The sequence below is a fragment of the Lampris incognitus genome, chromosome 7, assembly GCF_029633865.1.
Source record: "Lampris incognitus isolate fLamInc1 chromosome 7, fLamInc1.hap2, whole genome shotgun sequence".
NCBI lineage: Eukaryota > Metazoa > Chordata > Actinopteri > Lampriformes > Lampridae > Lampris > Lampris incognitus.
The window spans coordinates 10350585-10370884 of NC_079217.1; the positions used below are offsets into that span (position 1 = coordinate 10350585).

Below are 20300 nucleotides of genomic sequence, written 5' to 3' on the forward strand. Positions count from 1 at the left end.
GTTTTGGGGGTTTTTTTCTTTTCTTTTTCTTTTTTTTCCCCTTTTGTATTGATATTTCACTGTTGGCAGGTAGTGGCGTGCAGTTATGGAGAGTGGAGATAGAGAGGTTTTAATTAAAAAAAAAACAACCTTACCAAACTGCCACTGCAGCAGCAATTTAAAATGAAGGCTGACGGCAGACCAACGCCGCGTACAGAGAGAACAGAGGCAGGGATTCGGACTTTCGATGAAGAAAACACATGATGTTCGCACGGAGTGGCTAGCTGGTAGCTAAACTAAACGGTAACACTTTCTATGAAGCTCGCAGTTTGGACGCTAGCTGGACGGTCTCTGGTTGTTTCTGGGGCACCTCTATTTGTTCCCTCGTTGACTCGTTTTGGGCCAGGGCACCATCCTAAGCGGCGGGAGTAGGAGCCACGCAACAGTGCTGCTCTTGCAGGCGGCTGCTGACATCCGTCTCATTATCGGAGGAGTGCAGAGCTGGCAGAGGGGCGACAGCAGGACGCTCCCGGCGGGCGCTTCCACACACCTAGCCTGGGGGGGGGGGGTTTGGAGTACTCATTCCACGCAAAGAGTGAGGGGACAGCTCCTCTCTTCAGCCTCCTTAACACACCTGTAGCTGGCACTGCGAAATCACCCGGTTCAAAACGCCGTCTACACACCTTTGTACTGTAGCGAATTCAGGGGACAACGCAACCACAGGAACTGCCGCGGCCGGGACGCGAACCCGTATCGCCCGCACCGCAGGGGACATCGCTAACCGCTAGACTAAAGGGTCAGACCCGCCAGCCAGCGTGTCTTCTTATCCATGCACGTTACACTAACCCCCTCCTTCGGGAAGAGCGTCCCCGCGCTTAAGCATATCAGCTCCTTCACGCATCAGGGCGCATGCGCTTCCGGTCGCTCCATCCCACTTCTGACACCAATGTAGCGAATTCGGGGGACAACGCAACCACAGGAACTGCCGCGGCCGGGACGCGAACCCGTATCGCCCGCACCGCAGGAGACATCGCTAACCGCTCGACTAAAGGGTCAGACCCGTTAGCTAGGGGCTAATGTGTCTTATTAGTAGTTTACAGTAACGTGCCTTCGTGCGGGACTCCTGAATTGTAGACTGTCGGGTAAAAATATGTTGCTGAGCCTGTAAATTGGCTGCTAACCTCGAAGCTGAACTCGCCCTTTCTTGGGATGACAAAGTGCTAGCATAGTTAGCATGCTTGGTGGAAAAGTGTCGGCTGATATTGCATTCCTTGAATACCGCAACGTTTTCTTGACAAATCAGACATATGGCCTTTGATCGGACTTCAGTGAAAAAAATATGTTGCCGTCCACTCTTTCTTAAAAACCCGGCACTCGCTGTCGACTTTTCGCTTCTTTGGTCCGTTCATTTTGTGAAAGTAGGCAATTGCTACATGCTCTGACGCTCAATGCAAGAGGCAAAAGTGAAAGTCAGGTCAGGTGAAGAGATGAGCGACTCTTGGCCTCTACATCAGAAAAGGTCAGTTGCATTTGCAGCGCACCATCTAGTGCAGGAGTGTCAAACTCCAGGCCTCGAGGGCCACAGTGTCTGCAGGTATTTGTTGCAACCGTGCACTACACCACCTGATTTAACTAATTAGCTCACCTCCTGGATCAAGGAGGGGAAAGGAACTAGTTTAATCAGGTGGTGCAGTGCATGGTTGCAACAAATACCTGCAGACACTGCGGCCCTCGAGGCCTGGAGTTTGACACCCCTGATAGTGGAACCGCATTGCAGGAATAAAATAGCGAATACCAGTCATTTAAATTAATTATAGTATTAATTTAAATGCCCGACGGACCGGATTAAACAGCCCAACGGGCCGTATGTGGCCCGCGGGCCGTAGTTTGCCCACCCCTTGTATATAGCCTCTGCAGGTCTGGTACTTGGTTGTTAGTCTTTTAGGTCATGTTGTATAACGACATGACCTAATTATACATTCTGGAAACTTAGGAAAACAGGCCATTCACCTGCTATGCACCAAAATTTGGCAAAAACAAGAGTGGCCACAACAATGGAAAAAGCAAGAATTTGTCATGCTCTACAAATCAGGCGACCCACAGGAATGCCCATAGCTCTTATTAGCCACACAAGCAAAATTTTACTTTATATCATTTTAAACAGACTGAAGAGCAAAATAGAGACTGAAATTGCAGAAGAACAAGCTGGTTTCCGAGCCGGAAAAGGAACAGCTGATATGCTATGTGCATTACAAGTCCTCATTGAGAAGATTAATGAATCCAGTGAAAAAGAGGGGTACGTGGTTTTCATAGATGACAATAAGACTTTTGATAATGTAAGTCATGCAAAACTCTGACACAATGGAGAATATGGGCTTTCCACCTCACCTTGTATCACTCATATCATCGCTACACAAAGACCAAGAAGCTGTTATCCGCTGGAACAACAACCACACAAGCCCCCTAAAAATTAAAAAAGGCGTTCGTCAAGGATGCATCCTCTCTCCTCCTCTCTTCAGTATCTACACTGAACAGACCATGAGAGAAGCAGAGGTCGAGAATTCAGGAATCAAAGTCGGAGGCAGGAAAATACCAAACCTGAGATATGCAGACGACACGGCTCTCTGTGGAAACAACCAACAAGAAATAACGAACCTCCTCGACAACAGAAACAACAAAGGCCCGCTAAAGAATATGAAATTAAACGCAAAAAATACCACAGTAACGCACACTGGCAAAGGCCCATACCAACCCATCAAAATAGAAGGCGAAGAACTCGGAAGAGCTGAACACTTCAAATACCTGGGCTCCTTAAGATCTCGTGATGGCTGCTGCTCCAAAGATATCCAAACACGTGTTGTTACTGCAAAAACAAAAAATGATCCAACTGGAAAATATGTGGAAAGACAAAGACCTCTCCAACAAACTAAAAATACAAATTCTAAAGGCAGTAATATGGCCTACTGGGACATATGGGGCAGGAGGCTGGACACTGAGACAGAAAGATAAAGACAGAATCCAATCTGCTGAAACGCGCTTCTACCGAAGACCCGTAAACATCAAGTGGCGAGAGAAAAGAGCCAGTCAGAGCCTCCTGGCGTCAAACCAGAACTGTAAGGTGCCACTGTTAAAGGAAAGATGAGCTTCTCTGGTCATTCTAAACGCTCTGTCACAAGAGACATCACACAAGGGCAGATGGAGGGTAAACGAGGACGTGGCCGCCCCAGGAGGAAGTGTATGGACAACATATAGGAATGGACAGGACACTATGGCGGAAGTTTTCAGCGCCATAAGAGGCAGGGGCAGGTGGGGCAACATCATCAGGCAGGCAGCGCGAGCAGCTGACGCCCACGAGGACATGCTGGATGAGCGAGCGAGTGTGAGAGTGTAACGAACATTTGGCCTAATTTTAAACGATAAGTATGGGAAGTAGTTGTGTATCTCAAGCACATACGACGGGGTTCGTAATTCATGCGTTTGATATATGTGGTCATTATGTGAACGTAAAACCTTAAACGTCATCTGATTGAGTTTGCGAATGAATGCTTCTTATATTCATTATCGAATCTGGACGCTGCGTCTGAGGAACTGGGCTGTGTTGTGTGGCCTATGTTTTGTACAGCGAGGAGGTTCGTAGATACCCAGCGTGTGCAAGTCCTGCATCTCTGTAGAAAAGCGCTGGATAAAATGCAACTTGATTGATTGGTTGGTTGGTTGATTGATTGATTGATCGAGTGAGTGAGTGAGTGAGTGAGTGAGTGATTGGTTGGTTGGTTGGTTGAGTGAGTGAGTGAGTGAGTGAGTGAGTGAGTGAGTGAGTGAGTGAGTGAGTGAGTGAGTGAGTGAGTGGTTGGTTGATTGATTGATTGATTGATTGATTGATTGATAATGAAATGTTGTGTAAACTGATACCGGGCGCTCTAATAGCTCATCAGGTTACATTACGTTGGCTGTTAAAAGTGATGACTTACCCCTGTCAATTAAGAACACCCCCCTCCCAAAACACACACACACACACACAAGAACAGATTAGAGGTCTTCTCTCACTTGGCTTCCTCAACAACAAAAAAACAAAAAAACCACAACACTGCTTCCGATATGTTGGTGAATATTTTAAATGGACCACTGCTGATATTGTGTAACACAGTATAATTGTTGATATTGTGTAACACAGTATAATTGTTGATATTGTGCAACACAGTATAATTGTTGATATTGTGCAACACAGTATAACTGTCGATATTGTGCAACACAGTATAATTGTTGATATTGTGCAACACAGTATAACTGTCGATATTGTGCAACACAGTATAATTGTTGATATTGTGCAACACAGTATAATTGTTGATATTGTGCAACACAGTATAACTGTCGATATTGTGCAACACAGTATAATTGTTGATATTGTGCAACACAGTATAATTGTTGATATTGAGCAACACAGTATAATTGTTGATATTGTGCAACACAGTATAATTGTTGATATTGTGCAACACAGTATAATTGTTGATATTGTGCAACACAGTATAATTGTTGATATTGTGCAACACAGTTTAATTGTTCTTTTGCTTGATATGATGCAACGCAGTGTTTCACTCTCATTGCTGCTTTATGGGATGATGGTTTTTAAAGTCCTTACATAGAGAGACACGTTAACTGTCCAGTCCAAACTGCTGGGTTCTGTGACTGTTCGGTTAGGGTCTTTGTTAGCCCCTTGAGGCAAATCTGTGATTTGTGATATTGGGCTATACAAGTAAAATTGACTTGACATGACTTTGAAAACCTTTACTGCTTATGATGTTGAATGTATTCGCAGTGTGAGTTTTATTGTGATCCACATAAACCCCTTGAGTTGTATTCACACCTGCCCTGCCACCCCCCACGAGTCACCTTCTTCATCCCACCCTCCCTAATTGTCTCCTTCATCTGTTGTCACCCCCCTGCTCTCTGTTGCCTCTGTGTGTGTGTGTGTGTTCAGGACTGGAGGCAGTGCTGCAGGCAGAGCAGAGGTCCGCCGCCTGCGTCTCACCAACCGTAGTGGACTCAACTCCTTATCAAGCCCGGCCTTGCTACGTCCGCCTTGCCAGGCCGTGGCGGCTGCTCAGCCGGGCTGCGTCTCCAGCCTCTCACGTCGCACAGTGGCCTGTTCCTCGCTTACCCAGCTAACCTTGCTCTCCGTGTTCTCCACAGTCATGCCTGCTCTGCCCAGCCCCCGTCTCCGGTCCCCGGTCTATCTCCGTGGATACGCTGCTTGTCGTCCCGGCTCTCCGTTCGGCCCTGCTCTCACTCCTCGCTCATCCCTGTTTTGCCTGGTTTCACCCCGGCTTCCCCCTTCCTCGTGCCCGGTCTAACCCTAACCCTAACCCTAACCCTAACCCTAACCCTAACGCCCTCGTTCCCTTGCATCTACATTCTCAATGTATTTAATGTTTAGGAAGTCTCATAATGGCCCTAAAGTCTGTGCACTTCGTGCCTTCAGCTTGCAGACCAGGAGAGTTGGGCCACTTCGAACCGGGGTTGCATTCATTTGTTTTATATTCAGGAACTCCCGTTTTACTCTTTGCACTCGTTCATCTGGGTACAAAGAGTAAAACAGGAATAAGTGTACATTCATCGTAGCATAAACATTAACTGGCTGCTGATGAGAGGAGGCTGTATACTGTTTGACCGAGGTTTATTTCGCCTGCCAAGAAAAGACAAAATACCGGCAGTTTAGATATTATGAGTGTTACTGGAAATTTGTTCACTGTTTACAGAGTCACTCATTTCTGTTGTGGTTAGTTATTCACCTTTCCAGGCAGACGGCACAAGATAACATCTATAATATGAGTAAGCTGATGTACAGTTTTAATTTTGAGGCCATGGTCCTCCTCCTCCTCCTCCTCCTCCTCCTCCTGTGAAGATCTTAATCGCATAGATGCGACGTTGGCCCTTTGGATTTTGTGGGTCGCTATTTCCTGTCCGTAATGGTGATCAGAATATAATGACTGCAATATTTCAGAGGAGCCAAATCTCGGTACTTTGGGACGGTGGTATCTGATGAAACGCTTCCTATTCTGGTCTTTCCTTGAGTTTAGCTTTGCCTCAGGAATGTGCAAGCATGTTGGTTTAAGAGTCAAAGAGACTTTTCCATGGTGTCAACCCCTATTTGGCGTGTTGGTTTGCAGCCCACTGGACTGTACCAACCTCCTACATGTTGGCACAGAAGAAAGGGACTCGGTGAGACTTGTAAGGATTGATGGGTAGACAAAGGGGGATTAGATTAAAGCTGAAGATATCAGCCAGATCCTCACACTGTGCAGCAAGACACTAACTCAGTGCAAACCTCAACAAGCTGGTCGCACATGTGGGGAGAGAATGTCAAGGTTAACAGCAGTTTACCCAGCAACAGTATATTTGATATATTTCCTTATATCAAATACTGGACAAGATGAGCCCCCCCCCCCCCGACCCTGTTAAATTCCTCTTCAGATGCCTCCCCTGACTTTTGGAGGCAACCCAGCAGCAAGTGATTTCTAATGCATGCACCTCACACCTAAACGATGTTGGTTATGACAAATCCTCTGTGTAAACCTAGCAGGTAGTCTTTTGTGTAAACCTAGTGGGTAGTATTTTGTGTAAACCTAGCGGGTAGTCTTTTGTGTAAACCTAGCAGGTAGTATTTTTTGTAAACCTAGCAGGTAGTATTTTGTGTAAACCTAGCAGGTAGTATTTTTTGTAAACCTAGCAGGTAGTATTTTGTGTAAACCTAGCAGGTAGTATTTTGTGTAAACCTAGCAGGTAGTCTTTTGTGTAAACCTAGCAGGTAGTCTTTTGTGTAAACCTAGCAGGTAGTCTTTTGTGTAAACCTAGCAGGTAGTCTTTTGTGTAAACCTAGCAGGTAGTATTTTGTGTAAACCTAGCAGGTAGTCTTTTGTGTAAACCTAGCAGGTAGTCTTTTGTGTAAACCTAGCAGGTAGTCTTTTGTGTAAACCTAGCAGGTAGTCTTTTGTGTAAACCTAGCAGGTAGTCTTTTGTGTAAACCTAGCAGGTAGTATTTTGTGTAAACCTAGCAGGTAGTCTTTTGTGTAAACCTAGCAGGTAGTCTTTTGTGTAAACCTAGCAGGTAGTCTTTTGTGTAAACCTAGCAGGTAGTCTTTTGTGTAAACCTAGCAGGTAGTCTTTTGTGTAAACCTAGCAGGTAGTCTTTTGTGTAAACCTAGCAGGTAGTCTTTTGTGTAAACCTAGCAGGTAGTCTTTTGTGTAAACCTAGCAGGTAGTCTTTTGTGTAAACCTAGCAGGTAGTCTTTTGTGTAAACCTAGCAGGTAGTCTTTTGTGTAAACCTAGCAGGTAGTCTTTTCAAGGAATGATTTTTATCATCCCTGCTGTTGGATAGATACACAGACTTGGATCGTCTCGTGTCAGAAATCTGGACAGATTCATATTAAATCAAATGAGACGGGATTGTCAGGTCATGGTTGCTTTAATGCATTTTGTCTCCCTACCTTGAGTGAGTTGGGAAAGCTGATGGGGATCAGTGAGGAAGAGAGGAATACCGCCCCCCCCTCACATGACAGCGATTAGAACAAGAGAAGTTTGGTGGGCGTGGGAGAAAGAGGGGAAGAAGGGGAACAGAGAGAGAGAGAGAGAGAGAGGGAGGGAGGGCAGAGAAAAAGAGACAGAGGGAGGGGGAGAGACGGGGGGCAGAGAGACAGAGGGGGGGGCAGAGAGCAGAGGGGGGAGAGAGAGAGAGAGAGAGAGCGCGAGAGAGAGAGAGAGAGAGAGAGAGAGATGTATAGCAGTGGGAATAGTGAGTGACCTTTCTCCGGCATAAAGACCAGCTAGTCGGATTCCTCTCGGTCTCAGCTTTTCACCGGCGGCCGAAAACTTTCTTTTCTCAGGTAAGGTTCAAACTGTTCAATCTTTGTGCAAAATTTGTTTTAACGTCGCTTAAAATACGAAGTTTTCTGCAACAAAAAAAAAACAAAAGTACCGCCTTGAAACTTGTTTCTCACCGGATTGGAGAAAATGTATGTATTGCTCTTGGGTTCTGCTGCCTGTATGGCAGCACCGATAAGCCGGTTCCTGCTGTACTGCATTTTGCTGTACTTTCAACGTCGGCCGGTAATTCCTGGGCAGCTGGTCTCATTATTAGCTTGAATACTTTACAAATAATCCGCTACGATGCGTCAGAATGTTGCATGCTTTTATTCATTCGTCTATTCTTCTTCTTCTTCTTCTTCTTCTTCTTCTTATTATTATTATTATTGTTATTATTATTATTATTATTATTGGCTGATTAGACACCAAAGTTGTCACCCATCAATTTATACAGCGAGAGCGCGCGCTTGCCCGGTCGCTCGTGCATGCATGAACAGGCGACAGATATTGCAGTTGGGGGGGGGTTGATTGCGGGGGGGGGGGGGTTGCAGAAACGTGGAAGTTCAGTGTGCCTGTGGTCTCGTTTGCAGGTATGAGGGTGTTCGGCGGGTGCATGCTGCTCCTGACCCTCCTGCTGCTGATATGCCAGGTCGCCATTAGTCGCATCTGCAAGTCCCTCATCAACATGGTCGACGGATTCCAAACGCTTTTCATCCTCATGCACATGGCTCTCTCTCTCTTCTGCTCCCCCGGCTCTCCTCCGCATGGAGCCTGCTCCTCCTCGTCTGCGGTCACCCCCACCTCTCCGTCCCCCCCTCCCATCGCCTCCGCCCCCAGAGAGTTGTCGGTCAAGTCTTTGCAGAGGCCTTGCATCCAAACTGCCCCCCGTGGACCGTCAATCCCCTCCTCTAACCCGACGCCGCCCTTAAAAACTAATTTAGGCCGACTTTGCTCCTCCATCGCTCATCTTTTCTTCCCGGAGAGCTCATATTTATCCGACCCCCGCTGTGGTCTTTCTTATACCCATATGAGAATCCAGACTGTGGGGGCACTGGTTTCAGCCCTTCTGCTGGCCTCTCTATGTGTCTCTATCTGTTTGGACATCCTCACCCACATCTTTCAGCCCTACCCAGTCCAATATCCCCTTCTGGCGGTGGCGGTAGGGGCCGTCAGTCTCCTCCATAACCTGCTGGTGTTGGGACTGAGCTGGGGTCAACAGCTGGAGCGCAGAACGGCAACAGATGGCGAGATAGACGCCAGACACCATCTCGAAGCGAACGGGAAAGGTGATGATTCACACGCGTACTTTCACTCATTTATATCATCCATGTGGGAGGGAGGGGCACTGAGGACCCGATTCATTGACTAGGTCCTCTAATCCAGAACCAATGGTGTGCTCGTCTTGGTTACAATAATGCCCTTCTCCGCAACACTGTTTCACTTTGAAGTAGCTGCCAGATGTGTGCTTAGCTGTAATTCACATAGCAACAATGTCCATGTTTGTTTTTCATTCCTCCCCTCAACACCCTGCAGTCAACGACGAGGAGCCAACCAAAACCTGCGCTGACCGGAGCTTTGCGGCGGATGAAGACGGCGAGGTCTCGTCCCCCAGCAATGGTTCGTTCCACAATGCCACGCTTGTCTTCTGTAACCCAGGGGCCTCTGTTGTCTTGGACCCGGATTGTGACTCTCAGCTCAAAACTCGTAAATCCCCACCAACGGGGGTCCACTTGCACACAGCACACCCGCAGGTTTTCCACTCGGGGGTCCGTTACACATTCGGCACAGATTCCGACGGGCTCCCGTTGGGCGGCCAGAGCTGCGAAGCGCCAAACAGCACCGCAGACACCAAGGCCGAGAGTTGTGCTGGTTGCTTACAAAACAACTTCACAGAGACGTCCAAAGGCGGTATGTGCGTGGAACTGCTGGGTAAGCGAGAACAGCTTTTCTTTCCTGCAACGATTACCGTCGTTATTTTCCCCTTGTTGTTGCGGGAGTCTGACAACACAGCGTTGTGTTGTTCATTCTCTGGGTTGATTAGAAATACAGCACATAGAGCCACAAATCTGCTGCATTTGAAATTGTCTTTTTTCTTTTTAATGTCCCCATCTCCCCCTTGAATGGCCCGCTGCAGGACTAAGCCACGTCTTGCCGTTTTCTCTCCCTCAGACAACCGAAATCTACCCAAGACAGCCCAAGTCTTCAGGTCAGACCGCCGTACGGACGGCTCGGTGCCGAGCGCCCGGTGGTCAAACTGCCTGCCATCCTTCAGACTTGCGCTCCAGGCCCCCCTCATCTCCATTCTAACGGTGGCCAACGGCCTGGTGCTGCGGCTGGCCGGCCCGCACTGCCAGTACGACTCCTGGGCCTGCAGCCTCACCACGTACCTGGACCCTGTCCTCTCCCTCGTGGCTGTCGTAGTGCTGCTGGCTGTAGCTTTACCGCAGGTGAGCTGTTGCGGACCACAACTGATTCTGGAATATGCAGCAGCAGCCCCCCCCCCCCAATTTACACCTACCTCGTTTAAGCTAGCGCAGCAGTTATCTAAGTGCTAAAGCTAACAAGAAGGAGCAGTCCAAGGGGACTCTGTAAAGGTACAGTCAGGGAAATGTTGACGTTATCGTAGCAAAAAAATGACCTTCGTGTATGGGGGAGGGGGAGGGGGGGTGTCGAGCTACACCGTTTGCAAAATGATAGCTTTGCCAAGTGCTGGGATTTCTGGATTTTGAAAACCTGCTTTCCGGCCAGGACCTTTATGTTGCCCATGATAAACCCAGTCTGATTCTACACACCGTGGGGTCCTCACACACCGGTCTCACTGCACATGGCCACTTTCCAATATGGAGCAGCCAGCTTTGGGACACGACCCTCAAGAATCCTAACCCTAACCCTAACCCTAACCCTAACCCAAATTTACTTGGTAAATGCCGCTCCAGAAGTAGACCAGACATTGTTATCGCTTTTGAGAGGCGGTGAACACTTTGCAAATATAAAGGTAAAAAAACCCAACGCCGAGGTGGCCGTGCTGCTGTAGGAAGGACAGGTGGGCGGCATTCTCAATAAATGTGTAATAAAATGGAGCTGGTTTGTGACAGGACACTTGCGTTAGACTAAGACTACGTTTCCCAGCTGGTAGTGGTCACTGGAGAGCAAGGGGGGAAATATTGATAGTACCTTTTACGAACTCGGGTGGCTGGATCTTCAGAACTTTGACCTCTACACATATACAAACATGTGGCCATATTTTTTTTGTTATCATGAATTCTCCAACCAGATCATCTCATCTCCAGGTGTACAAATATGGACTACTGCTGTCTCAGGCCACCCCTCCACACGTGTGTGTGTCTGACCTGGGACAGAGGATCGCCAGTGTACCGGGGGTCCGGGCTGTGCACGACCTCCACATCTGGCAGCTGACAGACACGTGCATGGTGGCCTCTGTGCACGTCCTCTGCCTTGCCGGGTTTCAGACACAAAGGTAAAACCACATGAAGGTCTTCACACGGCCATCCAGTGCTTGTTGGTGTGTTAGTGGTGGGGTTGTTTTGGGCGGTCCATATGCTGCTTGTATTCTGGTTCCATAGTGTTAAGGTAATTGCAGTCCGTCGCCCCATTTCTTTTATGGGGGCATCCAAAAATGGTAGAATGTGCAGGGGCCCTGATGTTTTTTTCAATATGAAGCCAGCGTGCACATGTACTATCCTGGATCCACATTCTGTGCGGCCCAAAAGTAATATCTTAAGTTAGGAAGTTTGAGCCCCCCCCCCCAATCTGGCTTAGATAGCTGTGATGTTTTAAGCCTAATTCTTAGGCGCTTTCTTCGCCATATGAACTGAGAAATCAATCTATCCAGATTATCAAAAGCAGATTTGGGGACTTCAGCAGGTGACGTCTGAAATGAATAGAGCGGCCCGGGCAAAACATCCATACGCATGCTTCTGGACGGTGGTTTGAAATGATTTTCCAGTTGCTGCAGTCGGGGCCACGTTCCAGGATGATTCAAGCTGGGTGATTAATCAGTCTTTTGTTCGTTAGCTGAATTTAATTTTGAATTTCAGGTAAAAAGACATAACCCAACAATGAGTTGGTTCTTGATTTATTTGATTTTTTTTATCTTCTTACAAGGCCATGATGCCATGTCAGTTTATTTGGGGTCCAAACATGCCCTGCACGAGGAAGCATCCGTTTACAGGAAGCTACATTTGGGGGGAGGGGGGGGGGCTCACGTGAAGTTTCTCTCTTCATAGCTATACTAGTGTTATTTAGTTTGCATTCTTGTTGTCCAGTTTATCACCTTGTGATGGCTGTGCAGCGTCTGTACGTTAACGTGCCGCTAACGCAGACTGTCTCAACACGTGCTCAGGTGCGGCGAGCTGCTGTCTGACGTCACCGAGGTGCTGCAGAGCGTGGGGGTGAGCTGCTGCACCGTCCAGCCAGAGTTCGTGACCCCCGTCACGGCCAGCTGCAGCGGCAGCCTCGACAACAACGCCGGCAACCCGGACCTCGCGCTCGGGGAGGCGTCTGCCCCGCCCCCCCTCGCGACCTGCAGCCTCGCCTGCGGGACGGCCTGCGTCGCCAAGATGTGCTGCTACGCGGAGGTGGAGGCGGGCGGGCAGCCGGCGACATCGTCAGCTGGGGAAACCAAGGAGGAGCCTCGCGTGTTGGTCATTGAGAACACGTCCGCCGACCTGCGGCTGGAGACAGCGACGTGTGACGCGGGGAAACGAACGAATGAACTCCCTTCCGGTCACGTGTCGCGTGGGATGCATCTCTGTTAATCAGCCGATGTCGTGCCGGAGCGAGCTGACCCGGCGGGGGCGTGGCTTGTTTAATCAATAAGTGAACAATCTTGAGGCATTAAGTGCGTGTGTGTGCACATATAATATATATATACACTACCGTTCAAAAGTTTGGGATCACCCAAACAATTTTGTGTTTTCCATGAAAAGTCACACTTATTCACCACCATATGTTGTGAAATGAATAGAAAATAGAGTCAAGACATTGACAAGGTTAGAAATAATGATTTGTATTTGAAATAAGATTTTTTTTACATCAAACTTTGCTTTCGTCAAAGAATCCTCCATTTGCAGCAATTACAGCATTGCAGACCTTTGGCATTCTAGCTGTTAATTTGTTGAGGTAATCTGGAGAAATTGCACCCCACGCTTCCAGAAGCAGCTCCCACAAGTTGGATTGGTTGGATGGGCACTTCTTTGAGCAGATTGAGTTTCTGGAGCATCACATTTGTGGAGTCAATTAAACGCTCAAAATGGCCAGAAAAAGAGAACTTTCATCTGAAACTCGACAGTCTATTCTTGTTCTTAGAAATGAAGGCTATTCCATGCGAGAAATTGCTAAGAAATTGAAGATTTCCTACACCGGTGTGTACTACTCCCTTCAGAGGACAGCACAAACAGGCTCTAACAGGTACTATTTAATGAAGATGCCAGTTGGGGACCTGTGAGGCGTCTGTTTCTCAAACTAGAGACTCTAATGTACTTATCTTCTTGCTCAGTTGTGCAACGCGGCCTCCCACTTCTTTTTCTACTCTGGTTAGAGCCTGTTTGTGCTGTCCTCTGAAGGGGGTAGTACACACCGGTGTAGGAAATCTTCAATTTCTTAGCAATTTCTCGCATGGAATAGCCTTCATTTCTAAGAACAAGAATAGACTGTCGAGTTTCAGATGAAAGTTCTCTTTTTCTGGCCATTTTGAGCGTTTAATTGACCCCACAAATGTGATGCTCCAGAAACTCAATCTGCTCAAAGAAGTGCCCATCCAACCAATCCAACTTGTGGGAGCTGCTTCTGGAAGCGTGGGGTGCAATTTCTCCAGATTACCTCAACAAATTAACAGCTAGAATGCCAAAGGTCTGCAATGCTGTAATTGCTGCAAATGGAGGATTCTTTGACGAAAGCAAAGTTTGATGTAAAAAAAATCTTATTTCAAATACAAATCATTATTTCTAACCTTGTCAATGTCTTGACTCTATTTTCTATTCATTTCACAACATATGGTGGTGAATAAGTGTGACTTTTCATGGAAAACACAAAATTGTTTGGGTGATCCCAAACTTTTGAACGGTAGTGTATATGTGTGTGTGTGTGTGTGTGTGTGTGTGTGTGTGTGCGTACATATAATATATATATATATATATATATATATATATATATATATATGTGTGTGTGTGTGTGTGTGTGTGTGTGTGTGTTTAAATGATTAGTTTGTTTTACTGCATGAACAGGATGCTACACCAAAGACTTCAGCGCTTTGTCTCTAGTTTTGGGCTTTTAGGCTTTATTAAATTCAGGACGCCATTTTTTTCTTTTTCTTGCTGCCTTTGTTACCTTTCATATTGTTTACCTCTTACCTGTGAAGTCTGCTCTACATGTGATGTGTTGTTACGATAAGAAACACACTTTAGAGTTGTTAACACAGCCAGTGGTGGTTCCAGGTGTAAATATTGACATGGGCAGAAAGAAAAACACACATGTTTGTGGCCATAGACGCCAAGGGTTTGCCACATATATGTGCACATGTGTGGTTTGCCCTACCTCTGTTACGGTGCTGCTTCCTGCTTCCGTTTCCTCTCCAACATGGTGGTCAACAGGAAGTGACATCTTGGGGCGGCCTGTTCTGGGTTTTTTTTTCCAATTTCCTTCCCAGTTGTATCTGCCCAGTTACCCCCAGCCGTCCTGGTTGCTGCTCCACCCCCTCTCTGCCGATCCGGGGAGCGCCCCGACTGACCAGAGGAGGCGCTAGTGCAGCGACCAGGATAAATACCCACGTCCGACTCCCCACCCGCAGACTCGGTCAGTTGTGTCTGTAGGGACGCCCGACCGAGCCGGAGGTAACACGGGGATTCGATCCGGCGATCCTGTGTTGGTAGGCAACGCGAAATAGACCGCGAGTAGGGTAATTAATTGGCCAAGTACAATTGGGGGGGGGGGAATAACATACACGGACGGGTGTCCGGGTGGCGTGGCGGTCTACTTATTCCGAATCGCCAGATCGAATCCCCGTGTTACCTCGGGCTTGGTCGGGCGTCCGTACAGACACAAGCGGCCGTGTCTTCTGGCAGGAAGCCGGATGTGTCCTGGTCGCTGCACTAGCGCCTCCTCTGGTCAGTCGGGGCGCCTGTTGGGGGGGGGTAGCGTGATCCTCCCACGTGTTACATCCCCCTGGTGAAACTCCTCACTGTCAGGTGAAAAGAAGCGGCTGGCGACTCCACATGTATGGGAGGAGGCATGTGGTGGTCTGCAGCCCTCCCCGGATCGGGAGAGCGGGTGGAGCAGCGACCGGGACGGCTCGGAAGAGTGGGGTAATTGGGTAATTGGCTGAATACAATTGGGTAGAAAAAGGGGGGGGGATCCCAAAACAAAAAATAACATACGTTTGCCCATCATAGTCGGGCGTACACAAAGCATACCAAACCCTCTTTACAGACAACATTTCCCAGAATGTTTTGCACGCCATGTTTTATGTGACATAAAGGTGACATGCAAGCGAACGCGCCCCTACTCAGTAGACGCACACAGACATGGAGTAGTACCCCAGCTGTCATTACATATGGAGTAGTACCCCAGCTGTCATTACATATGGGGTAGTACCCCAGCTGTCATTACATATGGGGTAGTACCCCAGCTGTCATTACATATGGAGTAGTACCCCAGCTGTCATTACATATGGGGTAGTACCCCAGCTGTCATTACATATGGAGTAGTACCCCAGCTGTCATTACATATGGGGTAGTACCCCAGCTGTCATTACATATGGGGTAGTACCCCAGCTGACATGGCATATGGAGTAGTACCCCAGCAGACATGGCATATGGGGTAGTACCCCAGCTGTCATTACATATGGGGTAGTACCCCAGCTGACATTACATATGGGGTAGTACCCCAGCTGACATGGCATATGGGGTAGTACCCCAGCTGACATTACATATGGGGTAGTACCCCAGCTGACATGGCATATGGAGTAGTACCCCAGCTGACAGTACATATGGGGTAGTACCCCAGCTGACATGGCATATGGGGTAGTACCCCAGCAGACATGGCATATGGAGTAGTACCCCAGCTGACATTACATATGGGGTAGTACCCCAGCTGTCATTACATATGGGGTAGTACCCCAGCTGACATGGCATATGGGGTAGTACCCCAGCAGACATGGCATATGGGGTAGTACCCCAGCTGACATGGCATATGGGGTAGTACCCCAGCTGACATTACATATGGGGTAGTACCCCAGCTGACATGGCATATGGGGTAGTACCCCAGCAGACATGGCATTTGGAGTAGTACCCCAGCTGACATGGCATATGGAGTAGTACCCCAGCAGACATTACATATGGAGTAGTACCCCAGCTGACATGGCATATGGGGTAGTACCCCAGCAGACATTACATATGGAGTAGTACCCCAGCTGACATGGCATATGGAGTAGTACCCCAGCAGACATTACATATGGAGTAGTACCCCAGCTGACATGGCATATGGGGTAGTACCCCAGCAGACATTACATATGGAGTAGTACCCCAGCTGACATGGCATATGGGGTAGTACCCCAGCAGACATTACATATGGAGTAGTACCCCAGCTGACATGGCATATGGAGTAGTACCCCAGCAGACATTACATATGGAGTAGTACCCCAGCTGACATGGCATATGGGGTAGTACCCCCAGCAGACATGGCATATGGAGTAGTACCCCAGCTGTCATGGCATATGGAGTAGTACCCCAGCAAACATGGCATATGGGGTAGTAACCCAGCAGACATTACATATGGAGTAGTACCCCAGCAGATATGGCATATGGGGTAGTACCCCAGCAGACATTACATATGGAGTAGTACCCCAGCAAACATGGCATATGGAGTAGTACCCCAGCTGACATGGCATATGGGGTAGTACCCCAGCAAACATGGCATATGGAGTAGTACCCCAGCAGATATGGCATATGGAGTAGTACCCCAGCTGACATGGCATATGGGGTAGTACCCCAGCTGACATTACATATGGAGTAGTACCCCAGCAGACATGGCATATGGAGTAGTACCCCAGCAGACATGGCATATGGAGTAGTACCCCAGCAGACATGGCATATGGAGTAGTACCCCAGCAGACATGGCATATGGGGTAGTACCCCAGCAGACATGGCATATGGAGTAGTACCCCAGCTGTCATGGCATATGGGGTAGTACCCCAGCTGTCATGGCATATGGAGTAGTACCCCAGCAGACATGGCATATGGGGTAGTACCCCAGCAGACATGGCATATGGAGTAGTACCCTGGCAGACAGTACATATGGGGTAGTACCCCAGCAGACATTAGAGAGAAGTACGTCCTAACAAATTGTAGTTGTAAGAGAATACAGATGTAGCCTGCTTTCACAAGTGTTACGCTATTAGTGCAAATTATACATGACCACCTGCCAAAATGAAAATAAAGGTTGATTAAGACATGAGACAAGTGACTCAGATGGGCGCTTCAGGTGTGCAGTCCCCTCCAGTGGGCCACCAAACAAACACTTTCCTGACGCTTTCCACAATTTCCGCTTCTGGCGTGTGGGACCAGTAAGAGAAAACATCAAGGTATGGTCGATGGAGCGTGTTCACCGGAAACGAAGTGCCAGCCATCCACCCTGGTGCTACTTCCCCGACTCGCACACAGGTTCGATAAATAAAGTACACACATGCACACACGTGCAGGTGAGGATGACTAAACAAAAGCAAATCCAAAATACCAACTCTGCTGCTCAATTTCCTGAAGTCCTCCACAGAGGTTCTCCCGCTGAGCAGCAGACCAGTCGCCCTGAGGAAACCAGTAAAGCTCTGTTTCCCCCAACTAACCCTCTCTCCCCCCTCCTGATTATTTACCCACCGCAGAGTAACACTGACCTACAGATGAAATGAAAGAAAATGAGTCAGACAATTTGACTGAGATTTTACCAATATCAGAATTTGGCCTACACACTACCAGAAACTTTAAGCCACCTGTTTTGGTGCAGAACCATCATGTGGGAGAGTGTGTCACTGCTAGGTGCCTGCTGGCTTATGAAATGTCTGAGCCAGCTAATAATATTAGAGTTCTTCAGTGTTGGACAGTCAAGAAAAACACACACACACACACACACCCCACCTCCAAACAACAACAACAACAACACACACACATTAGTTGTCCAGTCTTAACAACACATATGTTGACTTTTTATTTTTATTTTAACACAACAAGTTGAACAACAGCTTCGGTATTGGGGCTATTGGTAAGTGAGTATATGAGTAATTTATTTTTCAGCGTCATGCACCAGAAGGTGCCCAGCCAGCGTGGGCTTAGAAGACACCGCGAAACATAGCAAGCGAGCAAAAACCAAAGAACAAATGTGACACACCTCCATACATCTCAAACACAATGTCAACCAAATATGTTGTATAATCACAATCATGTTAATTGTCCATGTAGGTTTGCACTACATGGAATTTGACTCATGTAGTATATACTATATTATTTATTTACATACTATATATATTTCACATCATATTATATCATATAATTATTATATTATTATATATTATATCATATATTACACAAATTACGTGCTATATATACACATATACATACATACATACATACATACATGCATGCATGCATGCATGCATGCATGCATACATTCATGCATACATTCATGCATACATACATGCATACACACACATACATTCATGCATGCATGCATGCATACACACATACATACATACATTCATTCATGCACGCATACATACATACATACATACATACATACATACATACATACATACATACATACATACGCATATAGATATACCATACACTGCTGGCTTTGTTGGTCCATCAGCATACAAATAAAGAATGATGGAGTTAAAATTCAAGGCCACCCAGAATTTTCAGTTATTGTTATAATTATAACAAAAGGCACATTTATTGTTGGCAAATGTGTTCCCTGGTTTTTAACTGGAATATACCGGACATTTAAAAAAAAAAATATTTTTTTTTGCAGCCAGTCGTGTACACTTACCGATGAGGGGACAGAGACAGAAAGCATTGGAAACGTGTCAAAATAACGTGGGTTTGCCGGAGGGAGCTTGAGAGAGATTCCTGCAGAGAGGCTGGGCAGGGGGGTGTCGCCGCTGCGTAACCTCACCAAACTCCGCCCTATTTCTCCTAAACAGCCAATGAAAAGGGGTCTGTTTCGCATGGCTTCGTACATCCTTGTTTTCTCATGTTGCCTTCACTTTTATTACTATTTATCTGGAATATTTTGCCTGGAGATATTAGTTTTTCGGGTGTGTTGTGTATATAGTTTCTACTTACTGGACTATAACCATGGAGGAAGTGTACATTTTGAAACCGTCAACGACAATGGTTAGAAGACTACCGGGTATATATAGCTGCTATTGTGCTTTTCGGAAGTGCCCGGATGAGCCTCGGTGGTCCGGGGTGCAGGCTTCAAACCTGTAGCTGCTTAGCGGCAGAGTGGTTCAATTCCACCTTTCGGGCGAGCTGCGTTACTACAGTCGGCGGAACATTTTATTATAGTGACGTCATTGCCAAACCTATCGATTCAGTTCAATGATACTTTATTGGCGTGACTGCATACGTTGCTATTTTGCCGAAGCAGCTGACAGTGAAACAGGTTAATAGAGTATTAAACAAACAAAAAATGTTTAAAAGGAATACGTAGAAATATAGAATAGTATTTGAACGGTAATTGATTGTGTTTTGGTCATTCTGACACGTACTGTGCCGCAAGGTGTGCCCTTTGGCCCTCTCCCAAAATAAGTGGCCATTGCTCTTTCTCATCCAGGGGTAGAACATTTGGAATCTGGTTTTCAACTTTCTCCCGGTATTTTTCTCTCATGTTGATTTAGGAGGAGGCGCACCTTTGTCTCGACCTCACTTGCTGCCGTACAGTGACCACATGTTCTTTGCATATTTTTGTGTGTCTGCCCTTCTCAGTGGCTAGACTGTGGTCAGGGAGTCTGTCCTTGGTGAGGACGTGTCTCTGCTTACTGTCTCTGACAGTGGGGAGATAGTCAGCCAGTTTGTGTTCTCTTTTTAGGGCCCGATAACCTTCTGATGTGTGTTGTAACTTGGTTTCTATGTCCCAACGTTCCAGATATGAGTTTTTGCATTGCTTGATGGTTTGGTTTACTATAATCTGTGGTTGGTGAGCAGTGCTGGTCTGAAACTCATCTCTATGTTCATGGTTACGGGGTTAGTTCGTTTCACAACCAGCTGACTGAGGGGACTCTTTTGGGGGCTTAGCTCTTGGATTTGGAATGCTTTAAACTGCAATGTGTCATGGGGACTTGATTTAAGGCGCATCCAGAATGTAAGTGATCTTTTTTGGAGATTTATTATCAACAGGAAACGGTTTAATTCTTCCCTGCATGCATTTGCTGGCGTTTTCCTTTGTACAT

The 20300-nt window shown here is 47.1% G+C and overlaps 1 non-coding gene across 1 annotated transcript; it reads left to right on the plus strand.

The window, feature by feature from the left end:
* Window positions 1–19291: 19291 nt before the first annotated feature.
* Window positions 19292–19378, plus strand: trnastop-uca (transfer RNA opal suppressor (anticodon UCA)). Its single transcript has one exon. It is a non-coding gene; the product is annotated as a tRNA-Sec (tRNA).
* Window positions 19379–20300: the final 922 nt, after the last annotated feature.